The sequence below is a fragment of the Triticum aestivum genome, chromosome 2A, assembly GCF_018294505.1.
Source record: "Triticum aestivum cultivar Chinese Spring chromosome 2A, IWGSC CS RefSeq v2.1, whole genome shotgun sequence".
Taxonomy (NCBI): domain Eukaryota; kingdom Viridiplantae; phylum Streptophyta; class Magnoliopsida; order Poales; family Poaceae; genus Triticum; species Triticum aestivum.
This window is the reverse complement of record NC_057797.1, coordinates 629,996,466-630,019,152: the sequence shown is the minus strand read 5'-3', so window position 1 is coordinate 630,019,152 and position 22,687 is coordinate 629,996,466.

Here is a 22,687-nt window from a genome sequence, read left to right as displayed (position 1 = left end):
GGTTTTTTTTGTAAAATAGTCGTCCTCTGGAATAATAGATAAATTGATCCACGGGAGAAAAACACGGTACGGGCCGAATCTGGACAAGCCCAACCGAGGAAAACAAGGGGGCACTGGGGCAGCTCACCATGGTCCAAAGGCCCAGATCTATGGAGGAGTGGGCCGGCTGGCGCAGGGCCCACGTGGCTGGCGGCGCCGGTTATTGTCGTCCTCGATCCTGAGAGGATCGAGGGATATGGCACGTTGAAGGGTGCGGCAGCATCCAGCGAAGATGGGTGCTGGCGGCGGGGCCTGGCGGGGCCGACGAGGTCGGCAACGGGGAAGAGGAGCTCGAGGCAGGGATGGAAAGTCCAGATCCGGCCGGACTCAGCGGCACGCTCCGGCGGGTCTTCTGTAGGGCGGCGCGAGCGAGGGAGCTCCGGCGGGGTTGCGGGAGGAGCTGCGGCCGAGGGGTCACCGGAGGGCGGCGCTGCTGGCACAGGTAGAGGCACGCGGCAGCGTAGCGGAGGCAAGGGTGCGGCGACGCGAGGCGCTTGCGGGCAGGGGCGCTCGGGAGGAGCTCGGGCTTGCTCGGGCCCAGATCAGCCTCGGGAAGGCGGCGGTCGGGCCTGGCGGGACGCGGCGCTGGGGAGCTGGGGAGGGGTGTGTGGCGCATGCGGAGTGCAGCAGAGCGGCGCTGGGTGTTGAGGTGGCACAAGCGGGTTGGTGGGGAGCATCCGGCCGGCGGCGAGTGGGCCGTTGGACGACCCCAAGTGGCAAGGTAGGAGTGGTGCGGCACGAAATCTGAGGAGGGGGAGGCTAGAGGTAGGGCAAGGGGTCTAGGTTGCCAAAATGGACTATGGGTGTCCATATAGCAAATTTGCTATGATTTGGGGTTAGGAGGGTTTTTCGAATCCTCCGATCACGATCCGATGGACCTGGTCGAGAGGGGGGGGGTAGGTAGGCCTAGGTCGCCTGGGGCGAGTGCGATGTGCTGAGAGGAGAGAAGAGAAGGCAGCCCGGCAACCGTTTCCGGTGACCGAAAACGTCCGATGCGTGATCGGCTATAGTGCCGCTATATGTTTAACGGTTGGGATATCAAACGAGCTCGGAATATGATGAAACTTGACAGGCGGTCTACCTACACTATAATAATACCACACGTCAACTTTCACCCCATTCTGAGAATATTTTCTAGGCACTTATAAAATAATATTTTGGACGTACCGCGGGCGCGTGCAAGTGTGTCTGGGCTCAGAACGAACAACGGGGAGAACTGGGGGAAACCGGACGGATGCAAGTTTCGAAAACATGCAGATGCAATGCGGATGATGACATGGAAAGATGCAACAAGCAAGCAAATGACAAGGCAATGATGGCAAATAACTAGGAGACACCTGGCGCATCGGTCTAGGGGCGTTACAAAACGCCAAGCTTGCCTTCCACGCCAAGGAGAGTCCCATCCGGACACGGGAGGGGGGATCCTTCTATCTTGTTTCTTCACGGCCCACCAGTCCAGCCCATGTCACATAGCCCGGACGCCTGGCGACCCCCTAATCCAGGAGTCTCTCATCGGCCAAGAAGGAGAAGAAGAGGGCGTACATTGACCCTGATGAATAAACATCTTACCCCTGATGACCAGGATGGGCATCATGGTAAAGAAGAGGAAGGACGAAGCATGTGCCCCGGAGGCGCCACCTCTTGCTGCAGCCACAACGACTCCGGCACAGGCGGGGGAGGATGTCCCTCGTCTCCTTGCGGCGGAGCAGGCCCCTCCGGACATGGTGGCGCAGCCTCGGGAGGAGTCTGCCCCCGCGGGCTCGCAAGCCGCGGGACCGTCCATCCCTGTCATGCTCGAGGGGGGCTCAGTGCCTCCGGTGCCCCAAGCTATCCACGCTACCACCTCCCCGGTGATGGAGCCAGCCGACGGGCTGGTGCCGCCTCCTTCCCAGGCCCTCGCGTTGGCGGACCACGGCCCCCTCATTAGGACAGGCACTTTAGACGATGCCCACGCCGCGCTCGAGCAGCTCCGGGCCTATCTTCAGGACGCCAACGGGTGCCTCGTGAGGGAGCGCATGGGGCTTATCTCCGGGTCGCTCCAGGCCGACACGTCCGTCAAGATGGCCTGGGGTCAAGCCGAGGCCGCTGCCGCAAAGAGCAGGAAGGTGGCTGCCGAAGCCAAGCAGGCTCGTGACGCAGTGTTGGCGAACACTGCATTCAACAATGAGCGCCACACCGAGGCGGAGGCCAAGCTGAAGGCCCTCCATGAGGAACAAGCCTCGCGCAACCAAAGGCCCCAGAATAGGAGGAGAACCTGAAAGCCCATGAGGCAAAGCTCGCCGATCACGATGCGGAGCTGGCCCGGGTGGCCACCGACTAGACCGCGGAGTGCGGCTACCTGGACATGCTGAAGAAAGAGGTGGCCGACGCCCAGGTAGCCCATGCTCGGGACGTCTCCGAGATGGCGACCCAGCTGGAGGCCAGGGAGAAGGTGCTCATCGCCTCTGAGAAGGAAGCTGTCGTAGGACGCGAGGCCTTCCTATGCCTTGAGCTCGGATTTCGCGAGGCGCTGCGCTCCATCCACGGGGCAGGGTACGTAGAGCCACTAGCGACTCCCGAGGATGGCCTTGCAGGACTCCTCCCCAAGCTAGCCGAAGCGCTTAAGGGTGTCGTTGCTGAAGTGGACTCCGTCATGGAGGCGGAGTGTCGCTCGCTCTTCACCGCGGCCGCGATGTGCGTCTTCAGCCATCTCTACCTCCAGGACCCAAGCTTCAACCTCGACGCGCTGATCCACTCGGTGGCTCTTGAGTCTCGTGCCGCTGCTGTGGAGGCTGTGAAGGATCATGTAGATGCCCTGTTGAAGAAGTTCCTCTGCGTCCCCGACCCTGAGGCTCTGGCAGTGGAGGTTGGGGTGGTGGTGATGACAGCAGCATCGACATCGACAATGGGCTTCCGACGGCCAGGGCAGGTGGCGGCGATGGCCAAGGCAGTGGTGGCGCTTCTTCCTGATTTTATTCCTGCAATCATTTACTATGCCTCGGGAAGGCGTAAAAACTTATGTTTGAATTTGCGGAGCACTTGTGCTTGTAATAACTATTAGGGCTCTACGATTTCCTTTTCATGCTTGGTTTCCTTCTTGTTTGCTTTTGTGCTCTGAGTCAGCAGGGCCCAGCCCCATGCATACGTCAACTGTTGTTGGGGCGTAATGATTGCTAGGATGACACGAAGGGGTGAGGGCTACATGACTAGTGAGGCCCCTGAGTCATGATGAACAGGAGGTCCCCTTAACGCATGAGCAACCCTCATGAAGGAAGTGTAGGCAACGGCGATGTCAATCTAGAGCCCCCATACCTTTCCTCGCCAGCTTTCACCTGGAAGAGGCGCGAGAAGACCAGGTACCTGGACCTGGTAGGGTGGTGTGCGCCAGGCCTGTCCTGGTCGTAGCCCCCGTGTCCAGCCCTCTCGCGCGTACCTCCCATGGAGGAAGCTGCACGATAGGACTGTACAAAGAGTCGAGAGGCTATCCTGTGGTTAGTGCGGCCACTAGGGTGCCCCCAGTTGTTTATTCACCAGCGCGGAGCATGGTGCTTCCACTTTGGCGTGGGTGTAGCCGCTCCTCGGCCATGTCGTCCGCCAACGCGGAGCATGAGGCTTCCACTGGTGCGTGGGCATAGTCGCTCCTCAACCATGCGTCCACTAGCGCGGAGCATGGGGCTTCCACTGGTGCGTGGGCATAGTCGCTCCTCAACCATGTCGTCCACTAGCGCAGAGCATGGGGCTTCCACTAGTGCGTGGGCATAGTCGCTCCTTGACCGTGTTGTCCGCCAGCACGGAGCTTGGGGCTTCCACTGTTGCATGGGTGGGAGTTCCCTCTAGGGGACACTCCGGGGCATGTACGTCCTTGTTCATATGCGTGGCTAGCACAGTAGAAGTGGAGGAGGTGTATCTAGGCACTCGTGAGCCAGTGCGGGACTCACGGGGCCCTACCTCAATGCGGGTTGCGCCTGATTTTTTGCAGCGCGGGCCACGCTTAAGACACCTATGGGGCAATAGGGGGGTCCTGCACCGAATGCCCCTCCGGAGGTTATCGCATGAGAAGGTCGGACACCAATGATCCTAGGAGATGACGTGAACGGGGCTGACCTGCCAGAAAGAGATCAACCATTGGTTTTATCGATGTTACAAGAATGGACCCAAGCACAGACGTCGTGCCAAGTCTTCTCATGGAATGATCCCATGAAAAAACAGCCGTCGCATGGCACCCACTATGGTGACGCGCCGAACTGTGGTTGTATGAACCAGGCCGCGTGCCCTTACTTGCCCACACGCGATTAGCTCATGCGAGAACAAGGCACCAAGGACCACATGAGGTGACGCACACGGGAGCTGGCCCACGGGACAGGGCTCGGTCTGTTGGGTTTGTCAACGCTGCAGGGATGGACCCGAGCACAGATGTCGTGCCAGTCCTTAATCATGAGGCGTTCGCGGGCGGGTTTGCGAGGGCGTAGCGACATCATAGTGACAAAGCACCGGACATGCAGTTGAAATACTTAGGGAATTCATAAAGGCAAGGCCAATGTCAATACATGTGCAAAAATGATACAACTACTGGGCCAGGCCCTAGCGGCCTGAGGATGATGCAGACTGAGGGGCGCTCTTAGTTGAACAAACCGAAAAGTCACCTAGCACCACCGTTGTAGGAGCATTGGGGTAGTTGAATATGCGCGCCGCGGAGTTCGCTCCTCACGAGCCGACAGCCTCCTGAGGCCCGGGAGGCTCTGGAGGTCCGGGCGGCTAGTGAGGGTCCGGTATCATCTCCATCAAGACCGCCTGGCGCCTTGCCTCCACTAGTAGAAAAAGGGCCTTTAGTCCCGGTTCATAAGGAGCCTTTAGTCCCGGTTCTGGAACCGGGACTAAAGGGTCGGTAATAAAGCCTCCCCTTCAGTCCCGGTTCTAACTAGAACCAGGACTAAAGGCCCTCCACGAGGCCGCTGGCTGGAGGTCCACCTTTAGTCTCGGTTGGTAACACCAACCGGTACTAAAGGAAATTTTATGATTTTTTTTAATTTTTTGTTGTAATATTTTTTTTTAATTTCAAATTTCTGAATTATTTTAACCTCTAATCTCTAATCACCCCTCATCACTGCTCAATTTAACCTTTAATCTCTAATCACCCCTCATCATTCCAAATCATCTAACTTCCCGAACGGTCACCCATCCTCTCACTACTCCAGCCTGAGCACGCTTAACTTCTGGGTTCTATTCTCCCTCGTTTCCAAGTCTGCACTTGTTGATTTCCTGACAATAGTAAGATGTCAATCCTATTAACCCTCAGGAATTTAGCTTGACCATGAAGTCACACATTTCACTGTTTGAGTTTGAAACTATTGTTCTAAAAATCAATAATTATTTAGTAACACTAATATTTCTTGAATAAGTAGTTTGACCACAATTTGACCACACTTTGACCATAGTTGACCAAAATTCAAAAAAACTGAAATAATTATTTAGTAACACTAATATTCTTGAATAATTATTTAGTAACACTAATACTTCTTGAATAAGTAGTTTGACCATAGTTTGACCAAATTTAACAAAAATTCAAAAAAAACTGAAATTTGAGCATAACTTTTTTTCCTTTTAGAATTTGAGGATTCTAAAATTTTGCAAATAGGCCGTAGGCAGTCTCCATCGGATGCGGATTTTTGTTCCGAACATTTTGATATATTATACGTTTTTTTCCGACATCGTATGCAAAAGTTATAGCCGTTTTACATTTTCCCTACATTTTTTGCAAAACATGTCCAAATTTAAGTTTTTAAATTTTCCTAACTAGTAGATGTAGTAATATAACTACCTCTCGAAGGATTTTATTTTTTGAAGTTTTTATCATTTTCTTGTGATTTTTTCAAAACAAAAAAGGTGATCCACCCGGGGGGTAGAGTTTGAAAATGGGACCTTTAGTCCCGGTTTGAGACACAAACTGGGACTAAAGGGCATCGCACCCTTTAGTCTCGGTTCGTGTCTCAAACCGGGACTAAAGGGCTCAGGTGAACCGGGACTAAAGCCTTAGCCGCACGAACCGGGACCAATGCTCACATTAGTTCCGGTTCGTGACTGAACCAGGACTAATGTGAATATTGGCTCGTGACCAAAGCCCTGTTTTCTACTAGTGCTCGGGGGCCGCCAAGGCTCCTTGCATGAAGCGCTGGTACGAGGCGGCCGCGTTCAGTAGGCCGAGTGGCAAGAGGATGTAGCTGCATGGGTAGCCCCCACTCCGGCCGATGCGGGACGGCCAGAAGAGGTCCTACGAAGCAGCCCTGTTGAGGCATGGGATGTTGACGCACACGGCGCAGCTCACCGCCCATGTCAGGGGCCGCGGCTGCGCCCGGTGGTGCGGGGTGCTGTCGCTTGAAGCTACGTCGGTATTTCTCCAAAGAGGAAGGGATGATGCAGCACAATGGCGGTAGGTATTTCCCTCAGATATGAAACCAAGGTTATCTAACTAGTAGGAGAACCAAGGAACACAACTTAAACAGCCCTTGCACACAAATAACAACCACTCGCAGCCCGGCATGTTAAAGGGGTTGTCAATCCCTTTCGGGTAATGGCACCAGAAATTGGTGCGTGGACGGGAGAAAGTTGTAATAGATTGAATAAATAGATCACAAATAAAATAAAGTGCAACAAAGTATTTTTGGATTAATAGATCTGGAAATAAATGCAAAGGAAAAGTAGATCGCAAAGGCAAAAATATGAGAAAGAGGCCCGGGGGACGCAGGTTTCGCTAGTGGCTTCTCTCAAGAAAAATAGCAAATGGTGGGTGATCAAATAACTGTTGGGAAATTTATAGAACTTCAAATACCGATGAAGATATCCAGGCAATTATCATTACATAGGCATCACGTCCAAGATTAGTAGACCGACTCTTGCCTGCATCTACTACTATTACTGCACACATCGACCGCTATCCAGCATGCATCTAGTGTATTAAGTTCATGGAGAAATGGAGTAATGCAATAAGAATGATGACAGGATGTAGACAAGATCCGTTTGTGATTCCCTATGCAAGCACGAAAGACAATATCCACTGCTACAGTAAACTCATGCTAATGAGTGCCTAGTCATCACACTTATTTTTGCAAAACTTCACTTTGATCCAAACTAACCTCAAATTCAAATCTAAAATAGGGCCAAAATAATATTTCTTTAAATAGTGAAACCAAATTGTTTACATTCTTCCATAAATTCCCCGAGTATTTACAATATAGAAAACCAAACCCATTTGGATTATAAAGTTAACTAGCATTTTTTTAAAGTGGCTCAATAGCATTTAAGTTGGCCATTTGAATCCAGACATAAATTTAATTAATTGCAAATGTCCTTAAACTTTTATGCGGACTTGGAATATTGCATAGCATTATTTTGTGCAAAGTTTCACAGTTTACAAAAAAACACTTGATAGCAAAACAAGTGCGAACAGTGGCAAAAACAGAAAATAGAATTGAATAAAAAAACTAAATTACTCCGAGCACTCACGGCCTACTAGCTACAGGAACCAGCCCAGCCCAACTTGGGCCATCCCCAACCTTGCTACAAGAGGCAGGGGATCATGGCGGCCATCCACCGGCATGGCCGCGCCATGCCGTGCATGGCGGCCATCCAGCGCACCCCGAGGACCTACAGAACACCGCCGCACTACTTGGCCGAAACCCTAGCTCCCAATTCCATCTCCCCTTTCCCCGTTCGATCTAGAACTTACATCCGAACGTAACCGTCACCGCATTGCCGTCGTCGTCGTGGCCACTGTCGTCCCCACCGGCTGAAACTTCGCCAGGAGACGCGTCGGCCTCGTCTACTTCGACTACGGCCACCAGATCGAGCCGGGGCGCCGTCAAGCTTCGGGATCGATGGCTTCTTCCCGCTTCGGTCGCCAAATGATAACCCCCAAGTATAGGGGATCGCAACAGTTTTCGAGGGTAGAGTATTCAACCCAAATTTATTGATTCGACACAAGGGGAGCCAAAGAATATTCTCAAGTATTGGCAGCTGAGTTGTCAATGTTGGGTAACGTAGCATAAATTCAAAATTTTCCTACGTGTCACCAAGATCTATCTATGGAGTCATCTAGCAACGAGGGACGAGTGGATCTACATACCCTTGTAGATCACGCGCGGAAGCGTTCAAGAGAACGGGGTTGATGGAGTCGTACTCGTCGTGATCCAATTCACCGATGATCCTAGCACCGAACGGACGGCACCTCCGCGTTCAACACACGTACGGAGCAGCGACGTCTCCTCCTTATTGATCCACCAAGGGGGGAGGAGAGGTTGATGGAGATCCAACAGCACGACGGCATGGTGGAAGTAGCGGGATTCCAACAGGGCTTCGCCAAGCGCTGCAGGAGGAGGGAGATGTGTCACGGGAGGGAGAGGGAGGCGCCAGGGCTTAGGTATGGTTGTCCTCCCTTCCCCCCACTATATATAGGGCCAAGGGAGAGGGGGAGGGCGCAGCCTTGCCCCTTCCTCCAAGGAAGGGTGCGGCCAAGGGGGGGAGGAGTCCATCCTCCCCAAGGCACCTCGGAGGTGCCTTCCCCCTTTAGGACTCTCCCTTTTTCCTCTACTCTTGGCGCATGGGCCTCTTGGGGCTGGTGCCCTTGGCCCATATAGGCCAAGGCGCACCCCCTACAGCCCATGTGGCCCCCGGGGCAGGTGCCCCCACCCGGTGGACCCCCGGGACCCTTCCGGTGGTCCCGGTACAATACCGGTGACCCCGAAACTTGTCCCGATGGCCGAAATACCACTTCCTATATATAATTCTTTACCTCCGGACCATTCCGGAACTCCTTGTGACGTCCGGGATCTCATCCGGGACTCCGAACAACTTTCGGGTTACCGCATACTAATATCTCTATAACCCTAGCGTCACCGAACCTTAAGTGTGTAGACCCTACGGGTTCGGGAACCATGCAGACATGACTGAGACGTTCTCCAGTCAATAACCAACAGCAGGATCTAGATACCCATGTTGGCTCCCACATGTTCCACGATGATCTCATCGGATGAACCACGATGTCATGGACTTAATCAATCCCGTATACAATTCCCTTTGTCTAGCCGTACGATACTTGCCCGAGATTCGATCGTCGGTATCCCGATACCTTGTTCAATCTCGTTACCGGCAAGTCTCTTTACTCATTCCGTAACACATCATCCCGTGATCAACTCCTTGATCACATTGTGCACATTATGATGATGTCCTACTGTGTGGGCCCAGAGATACCTCTCCGTTTACACGGAGTGACAAATCCCAGTCTCGATTCGTGCCAACTCAACAGACACTTTCGGAGATACCCGTAGTGTACCTTTATAGCCACCCAGTTACGTTGTGACGTTTGGCACACCCAAAGTACTCCTACGGTATCTGGGAGTTACACAATCTCATGGTCTAAGGAAATGATACTTGACATTAGAAAAGCTTTAGCATACGAACTACACGATCTAGTGCTATGCTTAGGATTGGGTCTTGTCCATCACATCATTCTCCTAATGATGTGATCCCGTTATCAATGACATCCAATGTCCATGGTCAGGAAACCGTGACCATCTATTGATCAACGAGCTAGTCAACTAGAGGCTTACTAGGGACATGGTGTTGTCTATGTATCTACACATGTATCTGAGTTTCCTACCAATACAATTCTAGCATGGATAATAAACGATTATCACGAACAAGGAAATATAATAATAATCAATTTATTATTGCCTCTAGGGCATATTTCCAACAGTCTCCCACTTGCACTAGAGTCAATAATCTAGTTCACATCGATATGTGATTAACACTCAAGGTCACATCCCTATGTGACTAACACCCAAAGAGTTTACTAGAGTCAATAATCTAGTTCACATTTACCATGTGATTAACACTCGATGAGTTCTGGGTTTGATCATGTTATGCTTGTGAGAGAGGTTATAGTCAACGGGTCCGAACCTTTCAGATCCGTGTGTGCTTTACAAATCTCTATGTCCTCTCCTAGATGCAGCTACCACGCTCTATTTGGAGCTATTCCAAATAACTGTTCTACTATATGAATCCAGTTTACTACTCAGAATAATCTGGATTAGTGTCAAAGCTTGCATCGGCGTAACCCTTTACGACGAACTCTTTTACCACCTCCATAATCGAGAAAATTCCTTAGTCCACTAGTTACTAAGGATAACTTTGACCGCTGTCCTGTGATCCATTCTTGGATCACTCTTGTACCCCTTGACTGACTCATGGCAAGGCACACTTCAGGTGCGGTACACAACATAGCATACTGTAGAGCCTATGTCTTAAGCATAGGGGACGACCTTCGTCCTTTCTCTCTATTCTGTCGTGGTCGAGCTTTAAGTCTTAACTTCATACCTTACAACTCAGGCAAGAACTCCTTCTTTGACTGATCCATCTTGAACACCTTCAAGATCATGTCAAGGTATGTGCTCATTTGAAAGTACCATTAAGCGTTTTGATCTATCCTTATAGATCTTGATGCTCAATGTTCAAGTAGCTTAATCCAGGCTTTCATTGAAAAACACTTTCCAAATAATCCTATATGCTTTCCAGAAATTCTACGTCATTTCTGATCAACAATATGTCAACAACATATACTCATCAGAAATTCTATAGTGCTCCCACTCACTTCTTTGGAAATACAAGTTTCTCATAAACTTTGTATAAACCCAAAATCTTTGATCATCTCATCAAAGCGTACATTCCAACTCCAAGATGCTTACTCCAGTCCTTAGAAGGATTGCTGGAGCTTTGCATACTTATTAGCATCTTTCGGGATTGACAAAACCTTCCGGTTGTATCACATACAACTTTTCCTCAAAAATCGTCGAGGAAATAATGGTTTTTGGCATCCTATCTGCAAGATTTCATAAATAATGCAGTAATCGCTAATATAATTCCAACAGACTCTTAGCATCGCTACGAGTTAGAAAGTCTCATCATAGTCAACTCCTTGAACTTGTCGGAAAACATCTTAACGACAAGTCGAGCTTTCTTAATGGTGACATTTACCATGATTGTCCGTCTTCCTTTTAAAATCCATCTGTACTCAACAGCCTTACGACCATCAAGTAGTTCTTCCAAAGTCTACACTTTGTTTTCATACATGGATCCTATCTCGGATTTTATGGCCTCGAGCCATTTATCGGAATCCGGGCCCACCATCGCTTCTCCATAGCTCGTAGGTTCATTGTTGTCTAGCAACATGACTTCCATGACAGGATTACGAACCATTCTGAAGTAGTACGCATCCTTGTCATCCCACGAGGTTTGGTAGTGACTTGATCTGAAGTTTCATGATCACTATCATAAGCTTCCACTTCAATTGGGTAGGTGCCACAGGAACAACTCCTGTGCCACACACTAGTTGAAGAGACGGTTCAACAACCTTATCAAGTCTCCACTATCCTCCCACTCAATTCTTTCGAGAGAAACTTTTCCTCGAGAAAGGACCCGATTCCAGAAACAATCCCTTATTGCTTTCGGATCTGAGACAGGAGGTATACCCAACTGTTTTGGGTGTCCTATGAAGATGCATTTATCCGCTTTGGGTTCGAGCTTATCAGCCTGAAACTTTTCACATAAGCGTCGCAGCCCCAAACTTCTAAGAAATGACAGCTTAGGTTTCTCTAAACCATAGTTCATATGGTGTCATCTCATCAGAATTATGTGGTGCCCCTTTTAAAGTGAATGTGGTTGTCTCTAATGCCTAACCCATAAACTATCGTGGTAATTCGATAAGAGACATCATGGTATGCATCATATCCAATAGGGTGCAGTTATGATGTTCGGACACACCATCACACTATGGTGTTCCAGGCTGTATTAGTTGTGAAACAATTTCCACAGTGTCTTAATTCTGTGCCAAACTCGTAATTCAGATATTCATCTCTATGATCATATCATAGATATTTTATCCTCTTGTCACGACGATCTTTCAACTTCACCCTGAAATTACTTGAACCTTTCAATAATTCAGACTCGTGATTCATCAAGTAAATATACTCAACATCTACTCAAATCATCTGTGAAGTAAGAACATAACGATATCCACTACATGCCTCAGCACTCATTGGATTGCACACATCAAAATGTATTACTTCCAACAAGTTGCTTTCTAGTTCCATTTTACTGAAAACGAGGCTTTCAGTCATCTTGCCCATGTGGTATGATTTGCATGTCTCAAGTGATTCAAAATCAAGTGAGTCCAAACGGTCCATTTGCATGGAATTTCTTCATGCATATACACCAATAGACATGGTTCGCATGTCTCAAACCTTTCAAAAGCGAGTGAGCCCAAAGATCCATCAACATGGAGCTTCTTCATGTGTTTTATACCGATATGACTTAAGTGGCAATGCCACAAGTAGGTGGTACTATCATTACTATCTTTTGGCATGAACATGTGTATCACTACGATCGAGATTCAATAAACCATTCATTTTAGGCGTAAGACCATTGAAGGTATTATTTAAATAAACAGAGTAACCATTATTCTCCTTAAATGAATAATCGTATCGCGATAGACATAATCCAACCATGTCTATGCTCAACACAAACACCAAATAACAATTATTTAGGTTTTAATACCAATCTCGATGATAGAGGGAGCGTACAATATTTGATCAACCTTGGAAATACTTCCAACACATATCGTCATCTCACCTTTAGCTAGTCTCCGTTTATTCCGTAGCTTTTATTTCGAGTTACTAACACTTAGCAACCGAACCGGTATCTAATACCCTGGTGCTACTAGGAGTACTAGTAAAGTACACATTAACATAATACATCCAATATACTTCTATCGACCTTGCCAGCCTTCTTATCTACCAAGTATCTAGGGTAATTCTGCTCCAGTGGTTGTTCCCCTTATTACAGAAGCACTTAGTCTCGGGTTTGGGTTCAACCTTGGGTTTCTTCACTAGAGCAGCAGCTGAATTGCCGTTCCATGAAGTATCCCTTCGTGCCCTTGCCCTACTTGAAACTAGTGGTTTCACCAACCATCAACAATTGATGCTCCTTCTTGATTTCTACTTTCGCGGTGTCAAACATCCCGAATATCTCAAGGATCATCATATATGTCCCTGATATATCATAGTTCATCACGAAGCTCTAGCAGCTTGGTGGTAATGACTTCGGAGAAACATCACTATCTTATCTGGAAGATCAACTCCCACTCAATTCAAATGATTGTTGTACTCAGACAATCTGAGCACAAGCTCAACAATTGAGCTTTTCTCCCTTAATTGCAGGCTAAGAAAATCGTCGGAGGTCTTATACCTCTTGACGTGGGCACGAGCCTGAAATCCCAATTTCAGCCCTCGAAACATCTCATATGTTTCGCGACGTTTCAAAACGTCTTCGGTGCCTCAACTCTAAACCGTTTAGCTGAACTATCACGTAGTTATCAAAATGTGTATGTCAGATGTTCGCAACATCCACAGACAACGTTCGAGGTTCAGCACACTGAGCGGTGCATTAAGGACATAAGCCTTCTAAGAAGCAATGAGGACAATCCTCGGTTTACGGACCTAGTCCGCATAATTGCTACTATCAACTTTCAACTAATTTTTCTCTAGGAACATATCTAAATAGTAGAACTAAAGCACGAGCTACGACATAATCCTTTTGGACTATGTTCAGGATAATTAAGTTCATCTTATGAACTCCCATTCAGATAGACATCCCTCTAGTCATCTAAGTGATTACATGATCCGAGTCAACTAGGCCGTGTCCGATCATCACGTGAGACGGACTAGTCATCATCGGTGAACATCTTCATGTTGATCGTATCTACGATACGACTCATGCTCGACCTTTCGGTCTTCTGTGTTCCGAGGCCATGTCTGTACACATGCTAGGCTCGTCAAGTCAACCTAAGTGTTTCGCGTGTGTAAAACTGTCTTACACCCGTTGTATGTGAACGTAAGGATCTATCACACCCGATCATCACGTGGTGCTTCGAAACGACGAACTTTAGCAACGGTGCACAGTTAGGGGAGAACACATTCTTTAAATCGTAATGAGGGATCATATTATTTACTACTGTCGTTCTAAGCAAATAAGATGTATAAACATGATAAACATCACATGCAATCAAATAATAGTGACATGATATGGCCAATATCATATAGCTCCTTTGATCTCCATCTTGGGGCTCCATGATCATCTTGTCACCGGCATGACACCATGATCTCCATCATCATGATCTCCATCATCGTGTCTCCATGAAGTTGTCACATCATCTATTACTTCTACTACTACAGCTAACGGTTAGCAATAAAGTAAAGTAATTACATGACGTTTATGTTGACACGCAGGTCATAAATAAATTAAGACAACTCCTATGGCTCCTGCCGGTTGTCATACTCATCGACATGCAAGTCGTGATTCCTATTACAAGAACATGATCAATCTCATACATCACATATATCATTCATCACATCCTTTTGGCCATATCACATCACATAGCATACCCTGCAAAAACAAGTTAGACGTCCTCTAATTGTTGTTTGCATGTTTTACGTGGCTGCTATGGGTTTCTAGCAAGAATGTTTCTTACCTACGCAAAAACCACAACGTGATATGCCAATTGCTATTTACCCTTCATAAGGACCCTTTTCATCAAATCCGATCCGACTAAAGTGGGAGAGACAGACACCCGCCAGCCACCTAATGCAACTAGTGCATGTCAGTCGGTGGAACCGGTCTCACGTAAGCATACGTGTAAGGTTGGTCCAGGCCGCTTCATCCCACGATGCCGCCGAATCAAGATAAGACTAGTAACGGCAAGCATATTGAACAAAATCAACGCCCACAACTACTTTGTGTTCTACTCGTGCATAGAAACTACGCATAGACCTAGCTCATGATGCCACTGTTGGGTAACGTAGCATAAATTCAAAATTTTCCTACGTGTCACCAAGATCTATCTATGGAGTCATCTAGCAACGAGGGAGGAGTGGATCTACATACCCTTGTAGATCACGCGCAGAAGCGTTCAAGAGAACGGGGTTGATGGAGTCGTACTCGTCGTGATCCAAATCACCGATGATCCTAGCGCTGAACGGACGGCAGCTCCGCGTTCAACACACGTACGGAGCAGCGACGTCTCCTCCTTCTTGATCCAGCCAGGGGGTAGGAGAGGTTGATGGAGATCCAACAGCACGACGGCGTGGTGGAAGTAGCGGGATTCCAACAGGGCTTCGCCAAGCGCTGCGGGAGGAGGGAGATGTGTCACGGGAGGGAGAGGGAGGCGCCAGGGCTTAGGTATGGTTGTCCTCCCTTCCCCCCACTATATATAGGGCCAAGGGAGAGGGGGAGGGCGCAGCCTTGCCCCTTCCTCCAAGGAAGGGTGCGGCCAAGGGGGGGAGGAGTCCATCCTCCCCAAGGCACCTCGGAGGTGCCTTCCCCCTTTAGGACTCTCCCTTTTTCCTCTACTCTTTGCGCATGGGCCTCTTGGGGCTGGTGCCCTTGGCCCATATAGGCCAAGGCGCACCCCCTACAGCCCATGTGGCCCCCGGGGCAGGTGGCCCCACCCGGTGGACCCCCGGGACCCTTCCGGTGGTCCCGGTACAATACCGGTGACCCCGAAACTTGTCCCGATGGCCGAAATACCACTTCCTATATATAATTCTTTACCTCCAGACCATTCCGGAACTCCTCGTGACGTCCGGGATCTCATCCGGGACTCCGAACAACTTTCGGGTTACCGCATACTAATATCTCTATAACCCTAGCGTCACCGAACCTTAAGTGTGTAGACCCTACGGGTTCGGGAACCATGCAGACATGACCGAGACGTTCTCCAGTCAATAACCAACAGCGGGATCTGGATACCCTTGTTGGCTCCCACATGTTCCACGATGATCTCATCGGATGAACCACGATGTCATGGACTTAATCAATCCCGTATACAATTCCCTTTGTCTAGCGGTACGATACTTGCCCGAGATTCGATCATCGGTATCCCGATACCTTGTTCAATCTCGTTACCGGCAAGTCTCTTTACTCGTTCCGTAACACATCATCCCGTGATCAACTCCTTGATCACATTGTGCACATTATGATGATGTCCTACCGAGTGGGCCCAGAGATACCTCTCCGTTTACACGGAGTGACAAATCCCAGTCTCGATTCGTGCCAACCCAACAAACACTTTCGGAGATACCCGTAGTGTACCTTTATAGCCAACCAGTTACGTTGTGACGTTTGGCACACCCAAAGTACTCCTACGGTATCCGGGAGTTACACAATCTCATGGTCTAAGGAAATGATACTTGACATTAGAAAAGCTTTAGCATACGAACTACACGATCTAGTGCTATGCTTAGGATTGGGTCTTGTCCATCACATCATTCTCCTAATGATGTGATCCCGTTATCAATGACATCCAATGTCCATGGTCAGGCAACCGTGACCATTTATTGATCAACGAGCTAGTCAACTAGAGGCTTACTAGGGACATGGTGTTGTCTATGTATCCACACATGTATCTGAGTTTCCTATCAATACAATTCTAGCATGGATAATAAACGATTATCACGAACAAGGAAATATAATAATAATCAATTTATTATTGCCTCTAGGGCATATTTCCAACAGTCAATTCAACCACACCTAGAAACTTAGTATCTGCAGCAAAGTGTTTAGTATCAAAGTAATATGATAGTAGTGGTAACAGTAGCAAAAGGCAACGATAGCAAAAGTAATATTTTTGGTGTTTTTTAGTGATGATAACAATATCATCGGAAAAGTAAATAAGCGAAGAACAATATATGGAAAGCTTGTAGGCAATGGATCGGTGAAAAAGAATTATGCCGGATGTGGTTCATCATGTAACAGTCATAACCTAGGGTGACACGGAACTAGCTCCAATTCATCAATATAATGTAGGCATGTATTCCGAATATAGTCATACGTGCTTATGGAAAAGAGCTTGCATGACATCTTTTGTCCTACCCTCCCGTGGCAGCGGGGTCCTAGTGGAAACTAAGGGATATTAAGGCCTCCTTTTAATAGAATACCGGACCAAAGCATTAACACATTGTAAATACATAAACTCCTCAAACTACGGTCATCACCGGGAGTGGTCCCGACTATTGTCACTTCGGGGTTGCCGGATCATAACACATAGTAGGTGACTATAGACTTGCAAGATAGGGTCAAGAACTCACATATATTCATGAAAACACAATAGGTTCAGATCTGAAATCATGGCACTCGGGCCCTAGTGACAAACATTAAGCATAGCAAAGTCACAACAACATCAATCTCAGAACATAGTGGATACTAGGGATCAAACCCTAACAAAACTAACTCGGTTACATGATAAATCTCATCCAACCCATCACCGTCCAGTAAGCCTACGATGGAATTACTCACGCACGGCGGTGAGCAACATGAAATTGGTGATGGAGGAAGGTTGATGATGATGACAACGATGGATTCCCCTCTCCGGAGCCCCGAACGGACTCCAGATCAGCCCTCCCAAGAGACTTTAGGGCTTGGCGGCGGCTCCGTATCATAAACATGATGAATCCTTCTCCTTTATTATTTTCTCCCCGAACATGAATAAATGGAGTCAAGGTTGAGGTCGGTGGAGCTCCAGGGGGCCCACGAGGCAGGGGGCGCGCACAAGGAGGCAAGCGCGCCCCCACCCTCATGGCTAGGGTGTGGCCCCCTGGCCTTGATTCTTTGCCAGTATTTTTTATTATTTCCAAAAATAATATCCGTGGAGTTTCAGGTCATTCCGAGAACTTTTGTTTCTGCACATAAATAACACCATGGCAATTCTGCTGAAAACAACGTCAGTCCGAGTTAGTTCCATTCAAATCATGCAAGTTAGAATCCAAAACAAGGGCAAAAGTGTTTGGAAAAGTAGATAAGACGGAGACCTATCAACTCCCCCCAAGCTTAAACCTTTGCTTGTCCTCAAGCAATTCAGTTGACAAACTGAAAGTGATAAAGAAAAACTTTTACAAACTCTGTTTGCTCTTCTTGTTGTAAATATGTAAAGCCAGCATTCAAGTCTTCAGCAAAGATTATGAACTAACCATATTCACAATAACTCTTAGGTCTCATGTTTACTCATATCAATGGCATAATCAACTAGCGAGCAATAATAATAAATCTCGGATGACAACATTTTCTAAAAATAATCATAATATGATATAACAAGATGGTATCTCGCTAGCCCTTTCTGAGACCACAAAACATAAATGCAGAGCACCTTTAAAGATAAAGGACTGACTAGACATTATAATTCATGGTAAAAGATATCCAGTCAAGTCATACTCAATGTAAACTAACAGTAATGAATGGAAATGACAGCGGTGCTCTCCAACTAGTGCTTTTTAATAAGAGGGTGATGACTCAACATAAAAGTAAATAGATAGGCCCTTCGCAAAGGGAAGGAGAGATTTGTGGAGGTGCCAGAGCTCGGTTTTGAAATAGAGATGAATAATATTTTGAGTGGTATACTTTCATTGTCAACATAACAACCAAGAGATGGCGATATCTTCCATGCTACACACATTATAGGCGGTTCCCAAACAGAATGGTAAAGTTTATACTCCCCCTCCACCAACAAGCATCAATCCATGGCTTGCTCGAAACAACGAGTGCCTCCAACTAACAACAGTCATGGGGGAGTTTAGTTTGCAATTATTTTGATTTGCGTTGCATAAAGCATGGGACTCGGCATCCCGAAGACCAGCAATTTTCTCGTGAGTGAGGAGCGGAGTCCACTCCTCTTGAGAATAACCCACCTAACATGGAAGATACGGATAGCGCTAGTTGATACACGAGCTATTCGAGCATACAAAACAGAATGTTTATTTGAAGGTTTAGAGTTTGGCACATACAAATTTACTTGGAACGGCAGGTAGATACCTTATATAGGTAGGTATGGTGGAATCATATGGAACAACTTTGGGGTTTATGCGATTGTATGCACAAGCAGTATTCCCGCTTAGTACAGGTGAAGGCTATAAAAAGACTGGGAAGCGACCAGCTAGAGAGCGACAACAGTCATGAACATGCATTAAAATTAATCAACATCGAATGCAAGCATGAGTAGGATATAATGCACCATGAACATAAATGTCGTAGATGCTATGTTGATTTTTTTCATCTACATGCGTGAACATGTGCCAAGTCAAGCCACTCGAATCGTTCAGAAGAGGATACCACCCTATCATACCACATCACAACCATTTTAATAGCATGTTGGCACGCAAGGTAAACCATTATAAGCTCCTAGATAATTAAGCATGGCATAAACAACTATAATCTCTAATTGTCATTCCAAACATGTTTATTCATAATAGGCTGAATCAAGAACGATGAACTAATCATATTTACAAAAACAACAGAGGTCGAGTGCATACTAGCTTCTCCCATCTCAATCAGTACATCATATATCGTCATAATTTCCTTTCACTTGCACGACCAAATGATGTGAATAATAATAATAGTACACGTGCATTGAACTAAGCTGGAATCTGCAAGCATTCAATAAACAGGGGAAGACAAGGCAATATTGGCTCTTTTGTCAGATCAACAATAATGCATATAAGAGCAACATTAACAATTTAATTATGGTCTTCTCCTATCGACCCCGAAAGAAAAGAAGATAAATAAAACTATTTACACCGGAAAGCTCCCAACAAGTAAAAGAAGAATAGGAAATCTTTTTGGGTTTTTGTAGGATCGAAAGTATGTCTAGAGGGGGGTGATTAGACTACTTGACCAAATAAAAATCTAGCCTTTTCCCAATTTTACTTCTTGGCAGATTTTAGCAACTTAGCACAAACAAGTAATCAACCTACACATGCAATTCTAAGAGTATAGCAGCGGAATGTAAAAAAATTGCATATGAAGGTAAAGGGATGAGTTTGAGGGGCAAACGCAATGTTGACATAGAGATTTTTTATCCGTGGTTCCAATAGGTGGTGCTATCGTACACCCACGTTGATGGAGACTTCAACCAACGAAGGGTAATGGTTGCGCGAGTCCACGGAGGGCTCCACCCATGAAGGGTCCATGAAGAAGCAACCTTGTCTATCCCACCATGGCCATCGCCCACGAATGACTTTCCTCACTAGGGTAGATCTTCACGAAGTAGGCGATCTCCTTGCCCTTACAAACTCCTTGGCTCAACTCCACAATCTTGTCGGAGGCTCCCAAGTGACACCTAGCCAATCTAGAAGACACCACTCTCTAAGAAGTAACAAATGTTGTGCTTCAAATGATAGTCTCCCCACACTCAACTCTCTCTCATAGGATTGGATTTGGTAGAAAGAAGATTTGAGTGGAAAGCAACTTGGGGAAGGCTAGAGATCAAGATTTATGTGGTTGGAATGGAATATCTTGACCTCAACACAAGTGTAGGTGGTTCTCTTTCAGAAAATATGTATTGGAAGTGTAGGCATGTTCTGATGGCTCTCTTCTTAAATGAAGAGTTGGTGGAGGGGTATTTATAGCCTCCACACAAAATTACACAAATCACCAAACTCGGTGGGACCGAATCATGCAACTCGGTCAAACCAGTTTAGTTCAAAATATGAACGTTAGGATTCTCGGTGGGACCGACATGTCAACTCAACGGGACCGATTCCGTTAGGGTAAGGGAATAACTTAATCTCAGTGAGACCGATTACACAAACTCGGTGAGACCGATTTTGGTAATGGACTAACAGAGAGTTGGTCAGGGAAACTCGGTGAGACTGATTCGCTCATCTCGGTTGGACTGAAGTGCTACGAAGGGAAACAGAGAGTTTACATTGCAATCTCATTGGGACCGATCGCTCATCTCGGTTTGACTGAAACGTTACGAAGCGAAATAGAGAGATTACAATCCCATCTCGGTGAGACCGAGATCCCTATCGGATAGACCAAAAAGACTAGGGTTTATGGCAGTGGCTATGTCACCTGAACTCGGTGGCGTCGGATAGAAAGAATCGGTGGGGCCGAGTTGGATATTTGGCGTGGGACATATGTGGATATGAGAAAGTAGTGGAGGGTTTTGGAGCATATCACTAAGCATTTTGAGCAAGCACATCATTAAGCAACACCTCATCCCTTCTTAATAGTATTGGCTTTTCCTATAGACTCAATGTGATCTTGGATCACTAAAAAATAGAAAATTTAGAGTCTTGTGCTTTGAGCTTGAGCCAATCTTTTATCCTTAGCATTTTGAAGGGTCCACTTTCTAATCCATGCCATGCCAATCATTGAGCTTTCCTAAAATGTTTATCTTGAAATAGCATTAGCTCAATGAACTAGATGTTGTTAGGAATTACCAAAACCACCCAGGGATAGTTGCACTTTGAATCTCCCCATTTTTAGTAATTGATGACAACATATAGATCAAAGCTTCGACAAAAGATAAATAAGATTGAAAAGACATCGTCCCTTTGAGAAGTATGTGATAAGCAAGAGCTCCCCCTAAATTTGTGCATTATTTAAAATTTGCTTTTGAATGAAAATGCATAATCGATTAGGATCATGGGTTACTCTTCCATGTCACATACATCTTGGTGGAGCGCTCAAAATGATAGAGATTAAAAGCATGCACTCATCACCAAGCAAGTGAATGATCATACCGAAGATATAAAAGATAGCATCATTCAACCAAACATTAGTGGTAGCATATGATCAACCACATGATCAACAAGTATCTCACAAGTAGCTCATACAAGCACACAATAAAGTTTCAAATAAACCAAATAAGTGAAAAGAGAGATAAAAACCAACTCTTTCTCTCTCTCTCTCTCTCTCGAAGCCTATGATCTATACATTTTTCTCCCCCTTTGGCAACAAGTTACCAAAAAGTTCAAAAATGCATAGTGCTAATAGACTCTCAGGCTTGATCTTTGGGAGGTGGTGTAGAGAGAACTCCAAGCACGAAGGCTTCCAATGAAGTAGTTGGAGCTGATGGAGTGGCTGCTGGAGGTGGCACTGGAGTTGTGGCTGCTGGTGCTGATGTTGTAGCTCTAGTGTCTGTCACTGGCACTGCAGCAGACCTTGGACCTCGTGGCACTCTCTTGAAAGCATCAGTAGTAGACTTGCCCTTCTTCTCCTCTGCTTCCTCCTGTAGATGCTCAACTGCAGTTTGGATCTCAGTTACCTTGACATCCAGATCATAGAATTTCTGCTCAACGATCCTCTCCAAACTCTCCTGGTTCTTAGTCAGGGTGGCCAAGCCCTTCTCAATCCTCAGGGTGGATTGGATAAGATATCCAAGTTGATGTTGTTTGGATTTCAAGAACACTTGAGATGCCTCTTCAATAGTCGGCATCTTTGCAGCTTTCTCTGCCTTTGCCTTCTCTCTCTTCTCATGTGCTTGAGCCGAAGATGGTTCATTTTCATCCATTACCATGGTGTTGTCTTCAAAATCAAGATAGATGGGCAGGTGCTCCTTGTCAAAAAGATATGTACCTGGGCCCATCTTTGAGTTAATGAGCTCCTGAATTTGTGGGGCATACCCACAACTTCTCTTCTGGTCAGCAACAGTCCCCTTGATTGTCTCAATAATCAAGCACATGACCTTGAACTTCTGTGGGACATCAAATATGTGAAGCAAGTTGATGGCATGTCCTCTGATCATCTTGTGATCACCTGACTTGGGTAGCAGTGTGTGTCTCAGAATCTA